The 21100-nt window shown below is 55.8% G+C and overlaps 1 protein-coding gene across 12 annotated transcripts in view; it reads left to right on the forward strand.

Annotated features, from left to right (window-relative positions):
- The first annotated feature begins 11937 nt into the window (after nt 1-11937).
- Nucleotides 11938-21100, forward strand: part of FRMPD3 (FERM and PDZ domain containing 3) — a 63981-nt gene continuing 54818 nt past the window's right edge. For 8 of the 12 annotated variants that reach the window (XM_085570493.1, XM_085570489.1, XM_085570492.1 and 5 more), the window contains exon 1: nt 12658-12789. The gene's annotated coding sequence lies outside the window, so the exon portion shown is untranslated. Of the gene's footprint in view, nt 12050-12657; nt 12790-21100 lie in introns of those variants that run through there. The other 4 variants (XM_085570490.1, XM_085570498.1, XM_085570502.1 and 1 more) reach the window with 3 other exon arrangements.

A 21100-nucleotide genomic window follows, 5' to 3' on the forward strand; every position in this document is an offset into this window, starting at 1 on the left:
AGTCTCTTCCACTGGACAGCCATGGGAGGTTCCTCCCAGCTCCATCCTCTGAGGGCAGGGAAAGCATCTCCCTGCTCTGAGCAGCAGCCAGAACACCCTCACAGGGACCCTGCAGGCACTGCCAAAAGGCAAGGCTTCTCTGCACCTCCTTTATGGATGCTGCTGCTTCAAGCAAGAGAGAACATCTCCTCAAGTTATTTAGGACCTGGCACCACCCAGCTTCAGGTGCTCCAGCAGCAAGGCTCAGGAGGATGGGTTGTCCTGCCTTTCCCCTGTGGGGTCTTTAGGAGACTCGGGAACGTTTTGTCTAAATTGTGCTTTTCCCCAGGAACGTTTGAAGTGATTCACCCTCGGCAGGAATTGTGCCGAGTCATTATCCTTCTGCCATGTCAGGGGAAGCTGTAGCCCCATCCCCTGGGAAGATTTGGGTTCTCTGGTGCTTAGAGCAGGCTGTGTCCTTGCAGCTGGTATGGGGCACCAGCACTGCTCCCCACCAAGGGTGTCACACTGAGTGCCAGCACCAACACGGAGCACCGAGTACTTTTGTGGCAGTGTTCCCTCAAGAATGAGGCTTTTAAATATAGCAGGATTGACTTGAAATCCCAGATTAATTCACTTTTAAATACCAGCTCTTGGATTCTCATCCTCTGCTTCTAGGTGCGTATCCCCGAGCCTCAGTGGGTGTTTATGAGATCTTGAAATTTAATCCACGAAGAATACATTAAAACTTCAATTCCTTGTGCAGTCCAGTGATTTTGGAGGCTGAGGCCTGGAGGAACAAATAAACATTCTGAGACAATCAGAAACAGCAGCATTTTGTGCTGGTGGGACTGGGCCAGCAGCAGTGCTGATCCCCTTGGGGCAGTGACAGCCTGCACAGCCTGAAGCATTTATAAGGTAGATTGAATGAGGGTTTTCACAGCCTTTGAGTAGCCACTGAGTTTCCCCTATTCCCGTGTTAAGAGAAGGTAAAATACTTCTCTTAACTTCCTTCAGGGCAAGGGCTTCTTCTTGTGATCCACAGAGCCTGAGTGTCCATGGCTTATTTCTTGGAGTAAGGAAAAGGACAAAGTGTTTGAAGCCTCTAAGTGCAAGGGTAAATTTCCAGAGGGGATTGTGCCTTCTGGAGAAATTTCAGTGGCATCTACAAAGCCTTTCACGTGCAGTTTCTGGCTGCCAAGGGAAACTGTGGAATCATTGGCATGAAGCTTCCAGATATTTGCAACCAGCTGAAGGTCCCCTCACCCTCTGTATGTTTTCAAGCCCACAGCCTCACCCAGTTATTGGGGAATCTTCAAGTTTTCAGCAGAAAAAGCCACCCCAGCACCCAAGGAGCACCTATCCCACTCCACAACCTCTGCTGCTGGGCTGCAATGGCTGGGGAGCAAAGCCTGCAGCCTCGATTCCCCAGCAAGAAGAGACCTCTTCAGCATTCTATGCATCCACAATGATTCACAGCCATGCTGAGGAGAAAAAATGCTACCTCCTGTCCAAAAAGGTGAAAAGAGAGGACAAATTAAAAGCAACTCCAAAAATGACTGCTGAGAATAGAAATACATGTGTGCAGCCATGGCTTCCTCACCTCCTGCATGCCTGAAATGCAGGCGCTTGATGCTGGCCCTGCAGTGCTGGAGCCACAGCTGGGAAATGGGCCAGGAAAATGCTCCACTCCTGGCTGTGGGGGATGCTGGGGACACTGATGGCCTCAGCCTAGGTGGGGATCCCTGTGCTGAAAGTGCCTGAACAAGGGGCAGGGAAGAGAAAACCCAGAAACACTAATGACCCCTTGTCCCAGAGGTGCTGCAAGGAGCTCGGGCCTCTCCTGGAGGGGCTGTCCTGGGTTGTGTTGCAGCCACCCTCCCCTGGGAGCACAGCTAAAATCCTCCTGGGACAGGCAGAGGGGCCCAGCACAGCCTTTCTCTCAGCCTGTTGGGTGCCTTTCGATCCACACTGGCAGAGAGCACCCAACACCTGAGGCTCCCTGCACACCCCAGGGACCAATCCTGCTGCCACCAGCTCTCCCACCCCCTGCACCATGGAGGGATTCATCCTGCAGCAGGGAGCGGGGCAATAAACACGTGCCAAGACTGAAATGCAATGTCTGAATGCCTTTGGTTCCTTCCTCCCAAAAAATCACTGCGTGACTCCAATGATCGCACTTGCCCTGGCTACACACCGGCTTCATAGGGAAAATGAGTGTGCAGGATTTATTACTGCTGATCCTTGGTCTTTCATTTTTGATATTAAAACATGTTTAATTCATTGCAGTGTAGATGAAAGGAAGGGAGGCCGTGGGCAGGCTCTGGTTTGCTTGGGGAGGCTCTGGTTGCTCCCTGTCCAAGCGCAGGCTGGTGCTGGCCCTGCTCCCCCCATGCTGACTGTGTCAGGCCTGGCTGAATCGTGTCTGCTTTCACCACCATGCTTTCTCTGCATGTGGATTTACGGTTCTTTAGACACCAAGACTAGGGAGACTACTGTAAATGTGTTATTTTCACTGAAGGGACAGGTTACAGCACAGCTTATAACCCTGCTAGATGCCACAGAAGTGCTGGTTTCTGAGATTTTAAGCTTCCCTAAATAGATGGCCATCCTTGTCAGTATGAATCAGCTCTTGCTTTCAGAAAAGCTTGCTATCTTTATTTTGTTACAAGAGCCCTTGGCCTTCAGTGACTAGTTTGCATTGAATCTTCAACAATTGTGAAATCATTTCTCACACAGCCCAGGAGTGTGCTGCAGAGCCCAAACCCTTTTTGCCCTATTTTGTAGTACAGTTTCTGCAGGGTGATGGCACCTTGGCCACTTACACAGGGCCTTGTCATGGGTGTAGGGACACGGTTTGTGGGCACTGGGATGGGGCTGTGGGCCAGCCTCACCCCCGTGGCTCCAGCTGTGAAAAGCAGGGGAGCAGCACTGACAGCACTGAGCCACGGAGTGCCCAGGGGCACTGAGCAGCCCCCAAAGGGAGCAGGGGGCACACAGGGCAGTGCATGAACAGGAGGGTATGGAAGCTGGGCTGAAGAACAAGAGGGGCTTCTTGCAGCCTTCTGAGGTGTTCTGGTGTTGCTGTGTGCGGATTGAAGCCTTCTGGAATTGTATGAAGATGCTCTGTATATCATTGCTACCTCGACTGTGCCATATGCTGGGACATGTGGGGGTCTCAAAGGGTTTTTCAGGGCAGGGGAGGGAGCAGAGAGGGTCCAGGGATGAGAGGACATGGAGCAGACACAGGCCCACTGAGCTTATGGTTCACCCCAGCAGGGCAGCACAGGGCAGATGGGGAAAAGGCTGAGTGTGGGGAAAGGGAAAACCAAAACAAGGATAGCCTGAGCACGAGGGCTCCCTGGTGGCACTGGTGACATCCCAGGCAGCCCAGCTTCTTGCACACACACCTCCCATGGGGATACCAGGCTGGGAACCAGGTGTGAACCAGGCCTGCCCTGTCCTTGCAAAGCGACCTGCATCGGCTCCATCCCTCCTTCCAAGTGCTTTTCCCATTTCCCTGATTTTATCCCTGGTGGCAGCTCAGGCACGTGTGGAGCAAGGTAAGTGGGAGGAGTGACCAGTGTTGAATAATTCACCCCTGCCGGGAGCAGTGCCCTCTCAGAGGAGAGGAGGAGGATGTCACCTCGGGCTGTGTGCTGTCCCTGGAAGAGGAACGAGGATCTGCACTCCCTGGTGGCCAGGGCATCTCCAGCCCTGTGGCATCAGGAGCCCTCCCGGGGCAGCTGCACATCTCAGACACCCCCTGCAGCACCCAGGAGATGCAAAGGCTGGGATCCATTCCTCTGCTCACACCTGGCCAGAACGTGTCTGTGTTTTGGAGCACACGAGGAGGGGGAATCCTGGAGGAAACCATCTGTGTTAGCTGGCTGGAGGGAGGAATCGGTCTCTGGTGCATCAGAGCATTTTATCTTCCCGGGCCCCCTGCACAGCTCTGCAAACCCACCCTCCTCCTGCCACCAGGATGCACATCTGATGGGAGAGGAGCCGGTCCAGCCACAGGCCTGGGGAGGGCAAGAGAGGAGAGAAGCACAGAAGGGAAACGGAGGGAAACCACACGGCCCGGCCCAGCATCTCCTCCCCCGTCCGCCCCAGCTCCAGCCGGCCACCAGCACCGAGCCCTGCCTTGTGTCTGGCGGTGGGACAGAGCAGGGGGGACAGCCCGGAGTGTCCCAGGGCACCCCGAGTCCCGGAGCGTCCCCGGGGCACGTCCTGTCCCCCCGCGGGGACAGAGCAGGGAGGTGGCAGCGCCTCGCATCGCCACGGCAACCCGCGGAGACGGCTCCATCCCTGGCATCCCGATCTCCGGGATGAGCCGAGGCAGGCTGGGCTGGGCTGGGCTGGGCTGGGCTCCCCGCCTGGGGCTGGCCACAGGGTCCTGCCCTGCGAACACGATTTGCTGATCCCCTCTGCAGCAGTTTCATCCCGTGCCAAAGCAGCGGGAGGCGCTGCCTCTGACAGGGACATCAGTGTTTCTCTGCATGGACATGTCCACCCCGATCCTGTTGGGAAGTTTCTCTCCTGGAGAAACTCTCGGTGGACTCGGTTAGTGCATGGCAAGGGAGAGGCTGCGTCAAACAGAACTGATGGGGAGCTGGTGTCCCCTGTGCTGATGGAGCTGCTGATTAGGGAAATGTTCGTGCATTTCTAAAGCTCCAGAGATTTGGTCCAAGGAGATCCTCAGAGGAAATCACCAGCCTGGAGATGCTCTTGCAAGGCACTTGTTTCTGCTCCAGTGGGATGTGTCCCCATCCTCCTGCTGTGATGACACACAGGAGCCTCTTGGCACCTCCACTCTTCCATCTCATCAGTGTGACCCCACATGGCACCAGAGCATGGATGGGAGAGTGGGACTTGCCAGCTTTGCCCTGCTGCAGCTCCATCCACATCTCCTGGGAGAAGAGGCTTTGATGAGTCCCCCTTTAGGAGAGAGTCCTGGGGGCTGGGTGCAGGCAGTGCTGCCTGTCATGTTTCCCACCCTCCTGGCATCTGCCTGGTGGTGAGCTCCTGCCCAGCCAGCGTCCCCAGCCACAGAGAGCCACTCTGTCCCAGCATGTCCTTGGGACACAGAGCACGCCCCAAGGCTTCCCAGGAGTGGACACAGTGCTGTGCCCAAGCCTTCCCAAAGCAATGGCCAGAGATGACCCTGTGGGTGATGAGACTGTGCATGCTCAGCCCTGGGCAGTGTCCCCATCTCCCCCTCCCTGCTGGTGTCTGCCAGCTGCCCTTCATCCCCAGCCAAACCATTTAACACATGGCTGCATGTGCCATCGCATCCCAGCACTCCGACCCTGTGGCCACCCTGCCCAGCTCCCTGCCCCCTTCTCAGGGCCAGACCCCTCACCCCTCCTGCCTTCCCTTTCCCCAGCTCTGCTCCCGACCCGTTCCCAGCCTTCCCCCAGAGCCCACGTTTATTTGGGGTTGATTTGTGCTGTGGCAGAAGAGCCATTAAGGCCCTTGTTAGTACAGAGGGCAGGACGCCTGCCGTGCCCATGGCCACGTTAGGAGGCCAGATGAGGGCAGTAAATAAGGTTTCACTCTATTACAATGATTGGAAAGTCTTGAAGGAGAGCAGCAGGCTGGCAGAGCTGTCCTCCAAGGGACAATTGTCAAACAGCAATCTGCCAGCTGTCCCCATTTGTCTTTCTGTCTTGCCAGAGATTATATCAAGCTCCTTGAGCTGCCCGAGGTGCTGAGGTGGCCACAGGTGCCCCTGGGGTTGTGCTGTGGGACAGGACAAGGTGAAGGACTCCTTCAGCAGCAGGAGGTCTGGCACTTTGCTGGGTTATGGGCAGAAAATCTGCTTCCAGGAGACTGTGGAGGATTGTAGAACATGGGAAGGGTGTGACCTGCCACAGGTGGCATGGAGCCAGAGCTGCAGCTGTCCCTGCCTGGGATGCAGAGGGTGGTGGAGATCCCCACTCCTGCTATCTCCCTCGCTCACTTGAGTATCTCTGTGTGCTGATTTCATCCCCAGCACAGCAGCAGCTCTGCTGTCCTCTCCTCACAGGGCATTGGGATACTTAATTCATTAGCATTAACGAGGTGTGCCTGGCTCTGCTGCAGCAGCACCATGGCACAGCTCAGCTGGAGGAGCCTCAGCCCCTGAGAGATGCTCGACAGAGTGAATGTGCTGTCAGCTCCGGGTGGTTATAGCCCTTGCTTCCCCTGCTGCTGAGTCACAGGCAGGCTCGGTTTCAAAAGAGGCTGCAAAGTCCTTGTTGAGGGTTTATGGGGTCCATTGCAGCCTGTGTGAGCAGCTCCAGTGCCCTGCAATGGGCCAGGCTGGCAGCGAGGGCTGAGCTCACAGGAGGCTGCCCCAGACACACAGGCAGCACCAGGACAGGGGCAATGCTCACTGAAGGACTTGCAGTCCTTAACTCATCGCTCTGAAGGGCAGCACCAGGTGCCTAAAATTAGACTCCCACCTCCTAATTTAGGCAGTTCAAAAAATAGGCTGATTTGTGTATTCCTTTCTCCCACCCCGCTGGCACAGCTCAGCATCCAGAGACTTCCAGGGAGCTGCTCTGCTCTCGGGCAGCTCCAGCAACACCCAGTGAAAGAAACCCAAACCTTCCTGTATCCCTGGTTTACCCCGAGTAGGAAAGGAGGAGCTGCTGCTCCATCTCTGGGAGGGAGAGCCCTCCTGGTGCTGCAGGAGCCCGATGGCTGCTCCAGTGGCTGTCAGAGCTATGAAAGAGCAGCCTGGCCCTGGGTCTCAGCTTACCTATGGTGGTTGTACCTCAGCTTAAGGGGTTTCTGATACCCCAAAGCATTGTCCCCAGGCTCCAGGAGGGACCAGAGTGGTTCCACCCCTCTCAGTCCCATGACAGGTAACTGGCACAGTAGAAAAGTGCTGGACATGGCCAGCAGCATGCAGACACAGCTGGGGCTCTAACCCTGTGTGAAGGGAGCCGTGGGGACAAAGCAATGCCATCCTGGTCCCCGCCAGGGGTGCTGGCTGAGATGGGTCCCACTGCTCCCCCCATGCCTGGAAGGGTGGGTGCCAGCCTGGCAGCTCCTCATGCGAGCCTGCAGCTGGCTGGATCTGCCTGTGCACGTTTCATAGTACACGTGCCCCATTAAGAAAAAGATCAGAGTTCCCAGGAGCTAAAAATAACACCAGGCAATGGAGTTTGTCCAGGAGACAGTAAGGGATGCGGGGGTGTGGAGCAGAAGGTGTAATTTCACTGCTGGCTCCACCAGTGACAGGGTGCAGCAGAAGGGGAATGAATCAATCCTGCCCTGCTGCAGGAAATCACTGCTGAAGGAGCAGCGTGGGGCTGTGGGTACTGGGCTCCAGCCTCGCTGCTCTCAGACCTGAGGCACTGCAGGAGGAGCACGGCCAGGTCCCAGGGGTGCCCTGGGGTGTGCCAGGGGCAGCAGGAAGGACAGAGCAGGCACGAAGCTCCCAAGAGGCAGCCGTGTGGAGATGCTGGGGCAGCAGCAGCCTGGGAGAGGGGTGTGAGCGGGAGGCTCTGTGAAGCTGGAGTGACAGGGCTGCTCTCCATATGGCAACCTCTGGTGCTGAATGAAAGAGTGAGTGCAAACACAGATCCTAATTACCACAGCTCCTCCAGAGCCAGCTCTGCCTGCTCTCCCCAAGCTGTCAGATGCTCTCTAGCAAATGCCTCCATCTCTTTTCCATGGCTGAATTGAAGCCATTTATTCTCTCCTCAAGATCCAGCAGCTTCTGTTTTACCACTAGTTGAACCACTGGGAGAGAGAACAGGAGGAGTGAGGAGGGGAGAAACTCCTGGAGCTCCTTTTAGCACAGTCCTAAATCCCAATTCCTTTAGCACCAGAAAATCCAAGCCCCGTGTGAGAGAGAGAGAACAGAGGCCAATGCCTGTCCTGGGCCAAGGAGGCACCTGGCTTGAAGCAAGCTTTGCTGGAGAAATGACCTTCATTCCCTGAATGTGGTCAGTGGCAGGAGGAATAGGATGGGCAAAAGAATTTGTTCTTCAAGGTTATTTAACTCATTGCCCTGCAGGTCTTGCATCCCAGCATGGGTTAGAGCACCTGGCAGGACACAGATCATCCTGTGAGGACAGACTGAGGGAGATGGGAGTATCCAGCCTGGAGAAGAGAAGGCTCCAAGGAGACCCTAGAGCCCCTTCCAGTGCTTAAAAGGGCTCCAAGAGAGCTAGAGAAGGACTTTGGGCAAGGGCCTGAAGTGACTGGGCAAGGGGTAAAGGCCTTAAGCAGAAAGAAGGCAGGGTTAGGTTAGACATTAGGAAAAAACTCTTTGCTGTGAGAGTGGTGAAGCCCTGGCACAGGTTGGAGCATGACAAGTTTAAAAGGCGCTTCCAACCCAAACCATTTTGTGATTCCAACCCCAGGTTCCCATCACAGCCTGAAAGGGAAACCACCAAAAAAAACAATAAACCAATCTAAACAAGCAAATATGATAACAGGTCCAATTAGCAAAGGCATTTGGCTTCCCAGCGCCACTCCCCATTGCTGCTGGCTTTTGGAAGGGGCTGGGTGAGATGACTGGCAGCTCCAGCAGCTCTGTGCAGATGGACACATCTATCCCCTGTCTGGAGAGCTCCTGTCCCCCCAGCCAGCCCTGGCACCTCTGTGCTCCTGCAGCCAGAACAGACAACCAGAGCCCATCGCCTCTCCTGCGCCCAGCCTCATCCTGCTGGCAGCTCCGGGTGGGTCAGCACCCCCAGCACTTCCAGGGTGGCTGTTCCCTGGGTGCTGCATCCCTGCAGGGGCTGGGCTCGGAGCCCCAGGTGTGCAGCTATTCTGCCCCAGGCGTTCCTAGATCTGGGGGCTCACACTCTCAGCATGACTTCCCTGGGTGCCTGTGCATGTTTTCCCTCCTGGCCTGCGCTCAGCTTTGGGGTGAAACCCAGTATCTCTTTAAATCTGAGATTCCTAAAGATGGTATCCAACAGGTTTCATGAAAATTGGTAACTGAGTGGAAGACAGAAACACTTTTTCTTGCCCTCCATAGTGGGGGAAAAATCTTGTCTGAAGTATGAGACAAATCACAGGGGAATGGCTTACCTTGGTACCTGTCAAGGGGGATTTCCATAATCCTCATGGGTCCCTTCCAGCTCAGGATATTCTGTGATGCCCACTGAAATAATTGCAGCCTGTCCTGCACGCTGGCAATGAACCCTTTGGAAAAGGCAACATTTTCCCATTGCTCCCAGCTCTGCTCCCTCGTGCTGCTGCTCTCCTCCCAGCTGGTGAGCCTGTTGATTTTAAAAACTGCTCATTCTCCACATCGATAGAGCTGTTTGCCTCCCACCCCACTGGGCTTTGCCAGCTTTTTCTTGACTTAATGGGATGTTTACTCCACAACAGCCTTCCCTCAACACCCAGCAGGAGGAACTCTGGACTGCCACCCAACAACACGCTGGCTTTCACACTGAGCTGGGAATAGACGGGAGTTTCCTCCCTGCTGCAGCTCCCGACACTGTTGGGGTTGAATGTTGGTCCCCAAATCCAACTGGGAGGTCTTGCAGCTCATTTCTACCCAGGGGAAGAAGCTTCTCATATGGTTTGGAGTCTGAGGACTCTTCAGCCTTGGGCAGGTCGGGCTGGGTCTGAGGTGTGTGCAGGAGTCCTGCCCTGCGGTGACAGTGCAGCTCTAAGCAGGTGGCAGGGATCTGCCTTGGCAGCTGCCAGCCTCCTTCACGACAGCTGCCAAGCAGGCATCAGGTAGTCGTGATTTCTCCTACTCCCTCTGACTTGGAAAGGGGACAGAGTGGGAGGGGTCTGCTCAGCTTTTCCTGTGGAAGAAAGCAAATAGGTATGCACAGATCCCTTTCTCATCTGTTCACCTTACACTAGTGGGACACCCATGCTCCTCACCTTCTCCATACGCTGCCCCTGGGTGCTGCTCCTGGGCCAGTGAGGGCTGTACCAGGGCGGGTGTTCTCACAGCATCCCTGGCTTGATCAGTGGCTGTGCAGATTGGCTCCATGATAGCTCTGCCACACGCTGGTGTCATCTCCCTCTACCTGAGCCTCCAGCACTGGGGTGGCCATGACCGCTCATTTCTTCAGAGAACAAGAGCCCCATGGAAGTTTGTTTCTTGCTTTCCCTGAGCTCTGTGTGTGCTTTGGAAGTCCCACCTCCATTCTGCTGCTCTTTCTGACTATCAAAAGCCCCAGCAGACTCTCACCTGAGGTCCTCCCAGTGCTGCAGTGAAACTCTCACCTTGCCATGACAGGACAGCAAGAGTCCCCAGGAGGAATGCACCGAAGCAGCTGATTCCCAAGGGGCTGATCCAGCACGGAGCAGCAGCGTGGAAGAGTGGCAAGTGCTGCAGTGCAAAGCCAGCTGTCCTTGTCCCATCCTGCAGCACGGAGCTGGGGACACGCAGCAAAAGGCAGGGCCAGCCCACAGCACCCATGGGAGGGAGGCGTGTGCTGATGGCATTGTGAGAGCAGGAGATTCTGGAGGACTGTCTCTGAATTAACTGCAGCAGGCAGGGAGTCTTAAAACATTTGAAGAGGGCAACATATAACCACAAAGGAACGATTCAGGTGCCCAGGGAAGAGAAGTAAATTTGTGTTTCCCTCACAGGAAGTGTACAGGATAGGGAGCAAGTTGTTCATGTTACAGTTTCCCACTGCTTCCCAACACCAACTGCAGAACATTTGTCTGGCAAATAAGCTATGAAGAAATAAGGAAACTTTGCCAAAAATGCAGCTGAAAGAGTAAAACTCTCGCAGATGATATTGCTGCTCAGAGACACTTGCCTCCTGCCTTTAAGCAGACTTTATACCAGCATCCAACATTAAGAAAGAAAATCTGACAGGTGTATATAAGCAGTTGGATGCAAACAAACAAATCCTCAAACTCTGCAAAGAACAGGTTATGTTTTGTGGGGGCTGTCTTCATGTACAGGCATGCAGAGAGAGAGGCATTTTATTTTGTGGGAAAAAATCCTGATATTGAAATCTAGAAAAGCATTTGAGCTTTGCTATAACTTCTCAATTTTCATTCTGGAAGCATTCTTTTAAAGTTCATAGTTGTATCTGTAAAGGGCCAAAAAATGCAAACAGCTTTAAAATAGATATGTAAACAAGTCAAAGAGATGTCAATAGACAACCTTAAAAGGAGCATGCTGTATCAAACAGGGAAAACAGGAGAGGATGTAAATTTGGGGTGAGACAAGTTTTAAGGTGTGACATGCTAAAAGCATAAGAACATACAATGAAGACTGTGCCAGGTCATTAGAAGAAAGGCAGACAGTGCTGTGCTGGATTCTTGTGTTTCTGTGGCTGCAAAGAGTTCTGACATTAGGGCACCACATAAAACGAAAATGAATCCCTTTACATCAAGATCTGCCATGGACAATGTTGGAAAATTCTCATACTCTGCCCTTCCCAGTAGCAGATAAATATAAAGAATATTTCCTGAACTGAAATGTCAGAAAATGCTTTTGGAAAATGCTGATGAGATGGAGAGCAAGGGATTGCCAGGACCGGGCAGGATTTCCCTACAGGCTCCGGAGAAGGAGCAGCGTGGAGATACTGAGCTACCAATGGGGTTGAGTCCCCTGCTCCTGGCATGAGCTCTGAGATCATGGAGATAGGAGGCAGCAATTGTGACTGCAATTCCTGTCGAAGCTTAGAGCCAGGAAACTATACCCAAGTCCAACTCCTGTACAGAGCAAATGAGTTGCTTGAAGCTCTGATAAAGAATAGAATGGGAAGATGTAAAAAGTCATATGATGGAAGCCAGTCATATTTTCAAAGGAGGAATTTGTGGCTTGCAAATCTATTATTCTTTCTCGAGTACGTTAGCCAGCTAATAGTGCACTTGAATTCCTCAATTCCATGGTAACCTACCTCCCAGCCCTTGCTTCTCAATCTATTCGTAAGACATGCACACAAGCCTCCTTTCACGCATTGATAATGTAGTTTCCTTAAGAGGTTTTGTTGATTTTTTCCCCGCCAAGACTGGGAGGGTGGTTACCATGGAGTTACCTATGGACGGGCAGGCAGACTATCCCATGCCTTTGGAAAAGGGGATGAGGAGTAAGGGGACAATCTTTGCACATCATATATAATGTCTAAAGGTAATTAACAACAAAGCTAATGAAGCACTGCAGAAGGGTTTCACGATGTCTAGCGATCCGATCACAACACGGCAAGCGGCATCCAAAGAGAAGCGCCACAGGCAGAGGGGCTCGCAGGGCAGCCCGGCGGCGGCCCCAGACCGGCGGCTGCCCGGGGAAGGAGCCGCTGCCGCGGCAGACGGGCGGCCGGGCAGGCTGGGGAAGGCGCCCGGCTGCGGGAAGGGGCGCGGGAGGTGCGGGGCTTTGCGGTGCCTGCCCCCCGCCCGGCTCCGGCGGACACCGGGCGGGAGACGGCGGAGAGAGGCTGCGGCTGCGGCCGGGGCGCGGCGGCGGGCAGGGGCTCCCGCGGTGACCGCCGGCCCTCCGCCCCGCACGGCGAGAGCCCGTCCGTGCGCGGGGGCGATCCCGCCGCTCCGGCGGGGCGGGGGGGGCTCCGCAGCGCCCGGCCGGGGGTCCGCCCGCCCCGCCCGCCCCGCGCCGCCCCGCCCCGCCGAGCCGCCGCCGCCCTCGCCCCGCAGAGCCGCGCACCGCGCTCGCCGCGGGCACGGAGCAGCGCCGCGCCGGGCCGGGCCGGCATGGCGGGGCCGGGCGCCGCGGGGCGGCGGCAGCGGCGGCGGCGGGCCCCGTCCGAGCGCTGAGGCGGCGGGCCATGGGGGCGGCGGCGGCGGGGGGCTGCGGGAGCCCTGCCTGCCCGCCTCACCCGCGGCGCCTCCGGACGGAGCGGCGGCGCCGGAGCCCAGGTGAGCCCTCGCCGGGGCGAGCGGCGCCCGGTGACAGCCGTCGGTCCTGAGCGCCGCGCGGGGAGTTCGCCGGCTGCCCCGGGATGCTCCGGCGGCACCGAGGGGACGCGAGAGGCGGCAGCTGCCGCCCCCTCCCCGGCGCCTCCGCGCGTCCCGGTGCTCCGCACCACAAGGGATGCCCGGCTCCCCGGGCGCGGGGTGCCCAGAAGCCATCGCCGGCGAGGAGGAGCTGGAGCCGAGCTCTGTCTCGTCCTCCGCTGGGGGCTCGGCCCGCAGGGTCAGCTGGCGATGTGCCCGTGGCCTTGTGGCGGTGCCGGGGTGGTGCCCAGGTACCCCCTGCCCGCCCCTGGCCCTGCCGCTGCCTCGGCGGCGCTCGCACGGTGCAGCCGCGGAAGGTACGCGCCGTGATGCGCGGGAGGAGGAATCTGGCTGGAGGGGCTGCCGTGATCTGGATCGGATCGGTGCAGCTGGGCACCGCACGGACCCGAGATGGCTTTGCCCCACGGCGGGGCCCTGGGGAGGGAATGCTGAGCAGAGAAAGCGGGGCTCGGGGCAGGGATCTCCACCACTTCCCCCTCAGGTCACCTTGGCGTGCTCCTGGGTGACAGTGCTCCTGCTATTAGTCTGGTACCACGGCAGTTGCCATCATGAAGTGTGGCTGATTGAGCTGAAAGAGCAGAGACAAACGCACTTGGCTTCTGGCTTGAGGCTTGTTTGGGTTTGGTTGTTTTTCCTCATTTTCCTATTTTAGAGCAATTTGGATGGGATGAGTTTTGCTCCTTGTCGGCAGCAGAACTGGTAGAGAGACGTGGCTTGCTTTTGAGGAAGTGCAGCTTGAAAAGACTCTCACCTTTCTCCTCTCTGATGGCAACCAGAGCACTGTGTGCCACCTTCAGCCTTCTGGTGCCTCAGTTTCCCCACGTCCACAAGGGAAAGGTTGAGAAGATAAAAGCTGGTTTGCGCCAGGGTGGGCTGGGATGTGTGTTCTTGCGTGTGAGAACCTCTGCTGGCATGAGACTGCCTCGAGGGCAGAGAGGTTCTGGGTCAAGCCCAAGGGAAGCTGAGCCTGTGGCTCATCTTTGGGAGGAGGCAGGAGCTGAATGCAGGGGAGGGCTGGCACTGCCTCTGTTCTGGGCACAGACCCTGGCAGGGTGCTCCCCGGGTTTAGCAGCCCTCCATACCCATCCATGAGCTGCTGGCATCCATGTTGTCCTGCAGTGAGGAGTTCCTGCTGCACCTGAGCAGCAAACAACACAGCATCCCGTTTCTTTCATAAGGAGTTGGGGGTTTTGGCCCCGACATCCCCTGTGGTCATTTCCTGCCCGGGCAGTGCCGTGTCCCCGTGCCTTGGAGCAGCAGCCTGTGGCTGAGCCTGCAGCCCCCTGCTCTCTGACTGCTGGCTGAGGACCCCCGTGATGCTGAACTTCCACTTGCATTTGCTGCCACGCTGCTGTCCCCTTCCACTGTGGCTGTCACCTCGCAGCCACCAGGACAGTGGGGCCCAGCCTTGCTTGTGGGTGTCAGCAGCTTCTGGCTGGAGCTGGCTGTGGCAGTGCAGGGCTCTGGAGAGGTGGGGGACTGGCTCCGGGTGCCATGGGGCTGCCGGCATGGAGGAGTGCTTGGTGCTGGGAGCAGCTGAGCTCCTCGGGCTCGGTGCTGCTGCTGCAGGAGCCTGTGGGGGAAATCAGCCCCCTGGGACACCCTGGCATGGCTTGGTAGCGTGGCTGCTCTCCTGGATTGACAGTTCAACGTGCCAGCTGCCCACTTGATTGGCATGGCAACAGCCACCGTGCTGCAGCTCTGCTTGGAAGCCACAACTTCAGCATTGCTGCAGGACCAGCCCGTGAGGGGGGCACAGGGTTCTGCTGGTTGGGTGCTCCACCATGGGTAGCACTGAGCCAGCAGTATCCCACAGCTGGAGAGTGTCTGCCCCTTCCCAGGGCTTCAGCACTGCTGCCACCAAGCACTGTGCCTGCAGCAGCCCCAGCCGATGTGGCTTGTCCTGGTGTGATGTCCCCAGTGCTGTCCCCAAGGGCCAGTGCTGCTGCCGGCAGCTCACTCGGCTGCCCAGGAAGTTTTATCAGCTCAAGAGAATTGGGATCACTTGTTAAGGATGGACCCCTGGAGCAGATGCAAACCCACATCCTCTTGCACAGTGACAGGTATGGGGAGCACAGTGGGGATGCACCCGAAGTGGCTCAGGCCTGGTCCCTCTCTGCTGACCAAGGGGTGTGGTGCTGGAGACAAGGCTGGGCAAGGGAAGAGGTGCCACAACGTGTTGGGGTGGACAGGGACCTGTTGGCCTCAATCTTCCTAAGGCAGAGGGCAGCCACATGCTTGCAGTTAACAACAGTGAGGTTGTAGCGAGCCTTGGAGCTCATTTCTACCTCAGACCAAGGCAGCCTGAGCTTTGAGCTGGAACTGAAAAGCATAAAGCCTGTCTAGAACAGCAAAGGTCCCTGAGTGGGAAGCAGTGAGAAGATGCTGTTTGCACCAGGCACCTTCATGTTCACCACCTGAGCTCCTGGGAGCTGACCTGCAGTACTGGGGCTGAGCAGAGCTCTGGGACTTGCCCCTGGATCTGCAGAGCCAGGATTTTACCTCCAATGCCAGCACCAGGACAGCAGGAAGATGCTTTTATCGTTTGCTTGGTGGCTGCACCCTGACACTGAAGGACAAAGCCTCAAGTCCTCAGCTTTGCCTTAGCACTGGTCCTTCCTCCCTCCTACTGGAATCAGTAGCAAGCCTCTCTCCTGATTCACACCCATGAGTCCCGTGCCCTTTGCCAGGGCAGTTCCAGCACTCAGGCTCTGTGGTTTTCTTGTGAAAAAAGTGTTTAGATAAAAGTCAAGTTGGGTGCTGCCTTGAGGAGTCTCTAGCCTGTCTGGAGTGAGGCTCAGATCATCTGAGGGTCTTCTACAGAATGAGTGAGCAAGGCTGCTCCCATTTCTCCTACCGTGGGGCAGAAAACAGCCCAAATCCCCCAGGGTTTAGATGCTTTTTGATGCCACCTTCCTCTGCCAGACATCCCTGGGCGATGCCTCAGGGGCTGCCATGGGAGGAGGGGAAGAGCTGATGTGATGGGACCTTTTGCTCCCTGACAGAGCAGGGCTTGTTGGGGTGTGCTCCTCCCCATCCACAGCAGCCATGCTGTTGGGCTGCTCCAGCTTTGAAAGCAGGGGACAGAGGCATGGATCCACATCAGCCAGGGAGAAGCACTTAGGAGCGTGGAAGGTAAAATGGCACCACCAAGTCATACAGCTGATCTAAGCGGTGGCCTTGGGCACTGTGAGCTGACAGCTGCCTCTGGCTTGCTGAAGGACACATCTTTTTCCACTTGATCCACCTAAAACAGAGTCTTTCTTCTTCTGTGGCTCCTTCTGGGGGTGTGTTCAGCTCCCTGCTTCTTGGAGGGCTGGAAATCTCTGATCTGGCTGGATATGAATCCTTCTGGCTGGCTGTCCTCCACAGGAAGAGAGGGATAGCTGCTTCACAGCCTTCTGTGAGGCTGAGGGAGCTCTGCCCATCCTCTGCTCGTGCTCTGCTCCTCATCCACCTGTTATGGTGGGAGTTGTCTTTCCTGAAAATGGGGAGCCAGGAGAGGGCAGGGGGCAGGCAGAGACTTCTACAGCCAGGACAGACATAATGGCCAGAAGCCAGCTTGAGGATCTAGCAGTCAAGAACCTGTTCATGCCACTTGAAGAGATGATCAGAACACCACGGCTGGGTGTGGGGTGGTAGAGGAGCCTCAAATCTGGTGGAGCCACACCTGCACTGAGGGAGCAGCATGATTTAATTTTTGCTCGGTACTGTGAGTGCTCACATGCATTCACGGATGGGCCTTTTCTCCTTAGGAGTGCACAGATCCTCCCCTGTGGAAAAAACACTGCCATGCCTTGCCACACCTCCATCCCTGACCCCTCCATCCCTGCCTGCACAGCCTGAGTGTGCACACAGATGCCTGGTGACGTTGGGAACACTTCTGAGCTCCCTCGTCATTCTCCCTCTCTTTCAAATTAAGCAAGAGCTGGGCTCAACAGCAAGTCAATAGCAAGACTTATCTCTTAAATAGCATTATTGATTGGCCAGGAAGCCTGGTTTTGTATCAATAGACACATGCACATGCAGGCGAGTCCTGTGGCAGCTCCTGGTGCTGAGTGGCACAGAGGGACGTGCAGAGATGGTTTGTTGCAGGTAGGGACACACGTGTCAGCCCATGTGAAGAAGATGCAGCTCTCCATTGAGAGCAAGGCAAGGCACCCCAAGGTCTTTGCTTATGGGCCTTTCACATCTGACCAGCATTATTGTGCAGCCTTGACCACCCTTGAACATGTGTCCCTTTCTTCCTGACACCTGACATTGTGATGCAGGACCTCTGCCAGCTTGCTTTGCCTCTGCAGGGAGACTTCTGGACTTCTGGACTCTGCCTTTGGAGAGCATGTGCAGGTGTCTGCCCACAAACTGTGTGGTCTCCTCAAAGGTCACTGACCCCGCAGAGATCCTTCACAGGGGAGACTTGGGATAGATGTGCAAAATTCAGTCTGCTGTAGCATCACCCAGAGGGACCGATTGGAGAGGAGGATGGATGAGACAGGCTGGACCCATCCTGCCAGGGAGGGCATTGCCTTGTGTCCAGCTCTGGGCTGGCGGTGCAGGCTGTGAGCCGACGCGTGTGGGGAGTGTGGTGGCACCTGGCTGAGCTCTGAGCAGGTGGAGCCGTGGCAGTGTGGCAGGGAAGGCAGCTGGCTGCCATGAAAGGCAAAGTGCTGCTGCTCTCAAGCTGTCTCCCTCAGGTAACGGGCAGTGGGTGGAGGAGGGTTCCCATGGGCTGTGAGGTTTCACTGGCTTTGTTCCTCGGGGCTCAGAGTGGCCCTTGTCCCTCAGAGGTGGCAGAGTGCTTGCAGCAGCCGGGTCGTGCATGGCTCGCTGCTCAAGGCCCCATTTGCCAAGGTGCCTGCACTGCACGTGCCTTCATAGCATGGAGCCAGCCCCTCATGTAGGGACAGACAGGAGAGGGCCAGGGACAGGAGCTGGGTGTGATCAGAGCTGTGTCCTTCCCTCTGTGCAGCACCACTGCTCTCCCTGGAGCAGCTCAGGGCACTGGAGCCCTGGCTGCTCTGTCCTCCAGGGTCGTGGAGCACAGCCAAGGTAAGTGATGCTCGTGAGAAGAATTGCAGAACCTCCTGCTGGCTTTGCTGTAGCGAAGTTTGGGCTGGGGCAGTTTGGCCCTGGTGCTGCAGAGCCCTATTGCCCAGCCTTGCTCGGGGCTGGGAGCCACAGCAGCCAGCCTTGCTCGCCTCGCCACGCGTGCGAACTCACACTCACTGTGCCAGAGCTGGCCCCGTGTCCCAGCCTTGCCTTGGACCGTGCTGCCCGCTGCTCTGCTCTCTCCTGGGATTAGCTAAGGCTGAGGGAGGTGTCAGCAGCGTTGTCCCAGGCAGCTGGAACAGCACAGATGATCTGTAGGGTCAGCTCGCCAACGCCTGGTGGGTAGGGGCTTGTAAGACCTGGGTGTGTCACTTTAGCTGATCAGTGGGCACAGGAAGTTCTTGGCTGTCATGCCTATGTTTCCATGTGTATAAAAATGTGTGGATATGTAGCACGATAAGATCTTGCTCCTGTTTGGACCCTCTCAGCAATTTTGTAGACAGTGGCTGCCCGCAGCAAGCGCCGGTTGCCTGATCTTAGCCAGCCAATCTATGCAGGGATCTCGGGGAAGAACAGTTGGGGTTTTATGAAGCTGGCATAATTTACAGCTAAAATAGCACACCAGATATATGTCCAATCCAATCTCCTTTGTAATCTTGTTTTCATTAATGCCTCCAGGGTGGTGATGGGGGGAGTAAGGAAAGCAAACTGCAAAGGGAGTTTATTACCCATGCCAGGGAGATTTGCATGATGCTCTGCATCAAATGACCTCAATTTGCAGAGGTTAAAGCTGACTGTGGTGGTCCCTGGCTTGGAGGGGTGTCTCCTGCCTGTGCTGGGGGCACAGAACATAAATCCTTTTGCAGATGGCTGTGGGTGTGTTCAGGACCGTGCACACTGTGGAGCTGTCCCAGAGCCTGCTCCCGTGGCCGGGCAGGAAGAGCGATGCGATGCATCCGTGTCACCCTGGCCAGCTCCACTGGAAAAGAAACAAAATTATCTCGCGGCCACTGCCTTTGCGGATTGCATTTCTCTTTAGTGTTCAAACCACATATTGTCCCAGATCTCCTGCCAATAGCAGGGAGCAAACTGATAATGCAGCTGCTATTAATAAAGCAGCGTTGTTACATATTCATATCAATCAGACTCCTAATTCCACAACATTTTTTCAAGAAGAAAAGGCAGTGCTTCACTGGGGCGATGGAGGAAGCTGTCAGGTGGGCTGGTGTTGGAAATGCCTTTCACCAGCACTGGCAGAACTTGCTCTCCTCACGTTTCTTCCCTTGGGAATTCCTGCACTGGGGTCCTCATCCAGCTCCCCTTCAGCTTTCCTTCTCCCTGGGAGTGCTGAGCTAAAAGGTGGGATCCCCAAGGCAGCTGGAGAATCCCCAGGGCACTGTCACTGTGGGGAAACACGAGCCGTGCGAGACGGAGAAGTGCTGAATTCCAGCGGCTGGTTTGGCAGCAGCGGTTCCGTGCTCTTCCCCATTTTATATAGAAATTTTCGCATATTATGCAAATTTCAAAGCAAAGTATGGAAAATCTGGGTATAAATCTGGGATGTATGCATGTTTGTGCAGCCATTAGAGAGGAAAGTATACCATAGAATTCTGGCCGGTGGATAAATATACTTACACTGCCATTCCTGCGGAAAAATATGCTTTTTGTCATTGCTATAGTATAAAAAAAAAATACTGTCTCCAAAACTGTAGCAGCACTTTATGGTACGCTATAAATTGGAAGAGATACCTGATTATTCATAGAGTATTATGGAGGTCTCAGTGACTTCACCACTAAGCCCACACCAATGCTTTGTCCATAAAGCAAAGCCCTCTCTCTGACTTCTTTGTGATTGAATTCAATATCCAGATTTTGCCAAATAAATCTTGTGAGGCTGAGCACGTTTTTCCATGAATGTTTTTTCTGGAAACTCTCCCTTGCCCTCGGGCTGGGAACGTTTTGAAGCCTTAGCTGTGGGATCTCCAAGTCCTAAACCAAGCCTCACAGCCTCGAGCCTTTCCAGGCTCTCTCATGCCTGGCGCGTGTCAAAGCTGCTCCCAGCCCATCCCTGAATCCTCTGGCTCCTGGCACGTGCCAGGGAATGGAGCATGGCTGTTCTGCCAGGTTCTGTGGTGGCAGCCCTGGGGAGTGGGCTGGCGTTGAGCCCTCCTGGCAGCAGCTGTCGGTCGCTGCAGCAAACAGTTTCCAAGCAACTCGGAGTCTGAAAAGACTCCTGATAGAGGTTTGTGATATTAATTGGAGTTATGGAAAGGAACAGCGCTGAAGGAGATGTGGGAAGGGCAGCTGCTGTGGTGTCACCAACACCCTCCTGCCTTCAGTCGTGCCACAAGGGCTGGCATGAGAGGCTGGCACAGCCACAGCTCTGGTTCCCCTGCTGCTGCCATGGCTGGCAGGGCATTGCTGTCCTGCCAGCTCTTCAGCTGGGCACTGGGGCAGATGGAGAGGAGGAAAAAGGTGTGGTCCCTGCCCCAAAGAGCTTGTGTCTGGGGCCTCCATCCAGCTTGGGCACCTTCTCTGAGCATTACTCAGCTGTGTCACAGCCTGCAGCGAGTGCTCTGCTCACCTGGGGACAGGTGGGAGAGAGGCTCTGCATGGATCAGGTGGGTCTGGCTCCCTGTGCAGATATCCAGCCTCCATCCATGCCTTGCCATGCATTTTCTCTCTGGAGACTTAATTGCTTCTTTCAGGTCATATTTCCTTGGTCCGCCTTTCTTTATTTCCAATATTTCAACGCTCTCTTGAATCTTGTGCTCACTTCCACTATGGTCAGCAGCCACCTTTGAGCATCCATCCCCTTCTCTGCATCTCTGCTGTTGCTTGCACCCGCTGGGCTGTAATGGGGGCATTCCCACATGGCCTGGTCAGAGCTGGGAGTTACCAGCCAGTGCTGCCTTCAGCTGGAGAGAGCGGTGGGGAGGCAGTGTCCACAGGCACTTGCACAAACCTGTCCCTAACATGGAGCACTTTGGAGGTTGTTCCCTCCATTCCTTGACAAGTACAAGCTGGAAATGCTCCTGCTGCTGCTGCACAGAGCCCTGGGTGGGTGATGTGGTGCCGGTGGGACATGGACCAGGAGCTCCCATCAGTGTCACACCTGCCTTGGCTGTCACATCCCTCCTACCAGCTGCCGGGGTTGCAGCCA

This window comes from Lonchura striata, chromosome 4A (assembly GCF_050655825.1).
Source record: "Lonchura striata isolate lonStrDom1 chromosome 4A, ASM5065582v1, whole genome shotgun sequence".
NCBI lineage: Eukaryota > Metazoa > Chordata > Aves > Passeriformes > Estrildidae > Lonchura > Lonchura striata.